Below are 6,000 nucleotides of genomic sequence, written 5' to 3'. Positions count from 1 at the left end.
GCCCCTTTCCATATGCAACAATTCTTCTGAAGACACCAAAGCTCCAAAACATCATCATTTTCCACTTAATTTTGCGATCTGGACCACTGTGCAATGTTTGAATTCCACTGAAAAAGTTTTCAAACCCATGTTTCCAAGTCTTTATTGAAATTAATCTAAAAGTAAAGCAAAAACTAACTAAAATAAGCTTTTCATTGCACAACTGACCGTAAAGGAGGCATTAGACTATGGCAAACAAACAAACTTGCACTTTTTGCGTTTGATCGTTTGCCAAACTTGCAAACTTGTTTGCGGCAAACTCGCAAACAAATGCAGGAAAATAAACAAAGCAGGCAAACTGCCAAACTGTCGAAAAGTTTGATTGTTTGTTTGTCATAGTCTAATACCTGCTTGAAGATACATTAAACTATTACCCGAATTACAAATTTGAGATTTTCAACTGAACAACTTCACCAAAAAACTATTAAATGGTCCATGAGATTTTGCAAAAAAAAAACTCTTACTCGATTCAATAGACTCTATCGATTAAAGCAGAATGCAGAAAAGAGTTCGCAGAATACTTTCTTGAAATCTTGACTTAGAGACAGAAAAAACCAATGAAAACATAAAAACAACACTCATTTTTTTTTAAATAGACATTTCATCAAAATTTTGAAAATGATCTAAAGAGCCGTTCAAAAGAGCCGCTCATTTTAATGAGCGACTCCTTTCAATTTCGGTTTTGCCCACCTCTATGTTTTGTTTAAAACTGTGTATTTTACACTAAAAATATAAATGCGACTGTCTTTTAAATTAATTCTTTAGACAAAAACCAACTTTAGAACTTACCCAACACCCAAAAAGCAAAGAAATTAAAATTTTGTTTGTTGAACTTTAAAAATAAATCTCTGGAAATGGTTGTTTGAATTGATGAAAATGCTTTTGAAGTTTTATTTGAAAAAAATTGGAAGAAATTCAAACGAAGCTTAAAATTGTACATTATTTTTTTAATTTCCAATTATCCTAAATTCTGTTAGCTGACTTCAGTCACGTTAAACCGATTGTTAGGTGTCCCTGACCATGCACTGCCCACGCGCCCCCTTTAGCCGTAACAACAGTCTTTCATCCTTCGATAAGCTGCAATCAGCTCAGCTGTTCGACCTGGACAATCCTTTATTTGCCTTTGGAATCAGCCAGCTTAGCGACTGGATCCACTGTCCAAGTTGACTTGGCACATTTTACCCCTTTTTCTCTCTGTTAGCAACGAATCAATCCTTAGTGACACTTGGCAGCAAGCTTGAAGAAATTCTGATTTTTTTTTTGCATAAAGACTTTGTGATAACATTCTGAAATGGTGTATCTTTCAAAAATGGGAATATTTAAAAACTGCAAAAATATACCAAATATCTCGAATATTTGAAATTACACATTAAAGTTTCGTTCTTCTAAAATGTGATCATAGAAATTGTTTATCGATTTCAATCAGCCAAATTTACAACTGATTAACCTTAAAGCAATCAAAATAAAGTCAAACCTCACAGCCAGGTTGGCAACAGAATTTCCGTGTTGCCTCGAATACTTTTCTCTTTTTGTTTTGAAACCATAAATAAAACCTTGCTAATTAAGTAATCAACCCGGGCTCGGGCTTTGTTTGACCGGCGAGCTCAGACTGACCGGGGATTTGTGGGCGTTGATAAGACTTGTAGCTTGGGGCTCATCGAAGTCTCATGGACGAGGCGTGTGCTCCGATATCAACGTTGAGGGGAGATTCCCGGTGAAGTGCATTTCCATTGTTTGTTTACCTGTGCCGGGGATAATGCTTATCAATGCACTTTTTGAAGTAGGGTTAATCAGTATGCGATTTGGGTATCGATTTTCGGCTTAAGTGATGCAATTTGGACACGGTTTTCGTAAATTTGTTATTACATACAACCATTAAGTAACTCTCCCTCCGAATTCGTGCCTTTTCGAATTTATGAGTTTTGTATACCTTTCACTTTGTGGGGGATTTCTCTATGACAAATGAAGCTATTTTTCATCAGTTGTTTGTCTTTAAACACAAATCTGCTAATAAAAAGTGTATCTAATTATTTTAAAGTTTGCATTGATTTATTTCAGAGCTAAAAAGATACACTGTTATAAAAGTAAAAAAAAAAATCTTGTTATATATTTTTTGGGCTTGTAAGCAAGATGAGTGTGTTTATATAAAAAAGTGAATTCAAATATTAATCAGTGTCCTGAGAAGACATGTTTGGATTACCTTGATTTCTTCGGTAGTGTTTTAAGCTGTCCAGAAAAAAATCCTCGTGGACAAAAATCTCGATTATTATTTTACTTTATGTTATATCAGTTTTATCAAACGTTTTTTTTGTCTAATGGCAAGGGGCAGCCTAAAAGTGTTATAATGGTCATAAATTCAAAACATTAAGTTATATGGTGTATTATTTATAATTTACAAACAAGTGTACCAGTATTTTTGAAGCAAATATTTATTTTAGAAATATTTTCTTGCCCCTGATTTTATAAATAAAATGAAATAAAATTTGCATTGGCCTTTCTGAAACTTAAATTCCAAAAATCGTACTTTAAAAATGTGTGTTTTATAATAGGTTGTGCAGAGGGTGACGATTCTCTAGATTTTCAATTTCCCAGGAATCGAGAGTTGAATTTTGCCATTTCCTGGGAATTCCCAGAACGTGGGAATTTTAGCTTTTAGGAAAATTTGTTGATTTATTGAAAATAATTTAAAAAAAATTAAACAAATTTATAACATTCCCATAAATTTAAAATCAATATGTCACAGCTATTTAAAACAGTTTAAGGCCTTTGCAAATTTTTTTCAAAGTTTATTTCGCCCCCACCCCTTCAAAAATGGTCCGAAATATCAGGGGGCAAAAAAATTTTTTTTTCAAAAATCTTCAAAATTTCAATCAAAATTGAAGTTAAGTCAACTTAAAACAATGTAAAGCTCATTTTTCTGCATTTATAATCATATTTAGCATGTTTGGGCTGGATTAAAGTATTTTGAATTTTTATGAAATTTCAATGTACAGCACCGCAAAAACTTTTTTTTTGCAAAAAAAAAATAAATTTTCGTCAATACTTAGGTATTTTGAAAACTAATGATTGCAAAACAACTGGTGTGTAGGTGTAAAATGCATTTTTAAACACTTTGTTCATTCAAATGTTGAAACCATGGCTTGTAAATTCAATGTTTAAACTTTTTTTATTTTTTATTTGTCCAATCACATTCCAAACATCAAAATATTCGAATAATTTGATTTGATTTGAAATTGAATATTTGCTTTCCTTTGTATTTTGATTTGGATGATATTTGATCCATTTTCAACATAAGTTTTTTTTTAAATAAAGGTCTCCATACAAATTTACAGGCTTTTCATACAAAACAGTTATGTAATTATATGCAAACATCTTGATAAAGTATTTTCTGAACGATTTGGTGTTTTCAGCAAAGTTGTTAAAGAAAAAGTTTTTTTATTTCACTATTTATCACTTAACTTTAGTTCTCAAAATACGTATTATTTTATTTTAATATTCATTTGAAGATGCAAATTCATGTTTGTAATCCGAAATTCTTTAACTTTTTTTCGTTGAGATTTCAAGTTAAATTTATTTTTTTGTCGAAACTTTTGAAAACAAAAAAAAAACTATTCAAGCATGATTCGGTTAGGATGAGATTATCAGGAAAAAATATTTTCGAAAAACAAAAAAAAAAATCTTACAATTTTTGATAAATTTTTGACCGAACAACTGGTTGCTCAGATACAGCAAGTATTAAAATTGAGACAAGTGATTTTTTCTTAGTGTCGCCCAATCAAGTTTTTTTTAACTCATGATTCCTTGGCAACTATTGCTACGATTTTAAATGTCGAAAACTGTTACTTTTCTGAAATTGACTGGTATTTTCAATTACGTTATTTAAAAAAAATCAAGTCAAGCCTAACATTTTATGATGTTTAATAAAAGCGTTTAACTTGATTTGAAAATAATATTATTGAAAAGAGCAATAAATAAATGTTGAGCAATTCTCTGAGATTTCGGTCATTCGATTTTTTTTTAATCCGGCTGAAACTTTTTGGTGCCTTCGGTATGCCTAAAGAAGCCATTTTGCATCGCATCATTAGTTTGTCCATTTCAGTTTCCATAGGCGTCATCCATAAAGTATGTCACGCTAAAATCGGCCAAAATTAACCACCCCCCCCCCCTCCCCCCTATGTCACACTTTGACACGCTCGCTCCAACCCCCCTTCGAAAAGTGATTTTTTCAATAATTATTACATAAAAGGATTATTTATAAATTCAGAGTTCAAACGAGAAAGTTTTTAATTTTACAGGTTGTGTTTTGATTTTTATTTTGTTGAATGTTGTAGTGATAGAAACAACCATAAATAGTTTTTTTTATTCAAGCATTTTAAATCTTTCATCGAAAACTCTGTTTCTTAAAGCCTTGTGTCGTGTTTGATTTTTTTTTTTTATAAAAAAAACAAGAACTTTTTTTAGATATATTCTTTGACTGAATTTTCAGTATTCAGGAAATAGTCTAGCGTAACGTCACGGACCCCCCCCCCCTCTCCCCTTGTCACACTTTGTCACCCTTGCGACCACCCCCCCCCCCACTCCCCCCTTAGAGCGTGACGTACTTTATGGATGACGCCATACAATGTTGGCACCGGTCCATACAAAAATGATATATGAATATTCAAAAATCTGTATCTTCTGAAGGATTTTATTTATCGATCTGGTGTCTTCGACAATGTTGTAGGTATGGATAAGGAATACACTGAAAAAAAATGATACACGGTAAAAAAACATTTTGGAGATTTTTCATTTCACTTTTCGTAACTTAAACTTGATTTGCAAAAAACACATTTTTTTTATGATATGTTTTAGGGGACATCAAATGCCAACTATTCAGAAATTTCCAGAACTGCCTAAAAATTTATCACCGAGTTATGAATTTTTGAATCAATACTTTTTTTCAGCCGGGACCGTGGTGTAGGGGTAAGCGTGGTTGCCTCTTACCCAGCCGGCTTGAGTTCGATCCCAGACGGTCCCGGTGGCATTTTTCGAGACGAGATTTGTCTGACCACGCCTTCCGTCGGATGGGGAAGTAAATGTTGGCCCCGGTCTAACCTAAAGGGTTAGATCGATAGCTTAGCCCAGGAGTAGGAGTCGTCTCCCTGGGTCCTGCCTCGGTGGAGTCGCAGTTCGACTAACAATCCAAAGGTCGTCAGCTCGAATCCCGGGGTGGATGGAAGCTGAGGTGTAAAAAGAGGTTTGTAATTGCCTCAACAATCAAGCCTTCTCGGACATTAAGTTTCGAGTTGGAATCTCGCAATCCAGAACGCCAAGGCAATGCTGTTGAGCTAATAATTTGATATTTTTTACTTATTTTTTTCAAAAAATCAAAATATTGGTCGCAAACATTTTTCAACTTCATTTTTTTATGTAAAATCATATTTGAAATCAAAAAGTACTTAAGTAAGAATTTTATGAAGTGCACCGTTTTCAAGTTATACTCATTTTTAGGTTACTTAAAAAAAGTCTCAGTTATTCATTTTTTAAAATTTGTGGCCAGATTGCCCACCTTAAAAAAATTTTTTTTTGAGGAGCTGAGAAAATTCTCTATATATAGCTTTTTTGAACTTTGTTGATACGACCCTTAGTTGCTGAGATCAGACATGCATCCGCTCTAACTCCTCTTTTAGAAGAACTTGTTTGGCATATCGCGTAGAAAATACCCAGCATGTTGTGCTAATGATAAGAGTACACTAATTAGAGGTTTTTTTTCACGGCAACAAGCAAAACAGTCTTATGCCATCTAGAAAAGCTGAGTGCCTTTAAGAAGAGCTCTTAGTGCCGATGCATGTCTGGCTGAGATATTGCCATGCAAATCTCCATTTAAAAACAGGAAAATTGATGTTTTCTAAGTCTCACCCAAACCACCCTCCATTTTCTAATGTCGATATCTCAGCAACTAATGGTCCGATTTTCAATGTT

Source organism: Culex quinquefasciatus, chromosome 3 (assembly GCF_015732765.1).
Source record: "Culex quinquefasciatus strain JHB chromosome 3, VPISU_Cqui_1.0_pri_paternal, whole genome shotgun sequence".
Taxonomy (NCBI): domain Eukaryota; kingdom Metazoa; phylum Arthropoda; class Insecta; order Diptera; family Culicidae; genus Culex; species Culex quinquefasciatus.
This window is presented reverse-complemented; position numbering follows the sequence as displayed.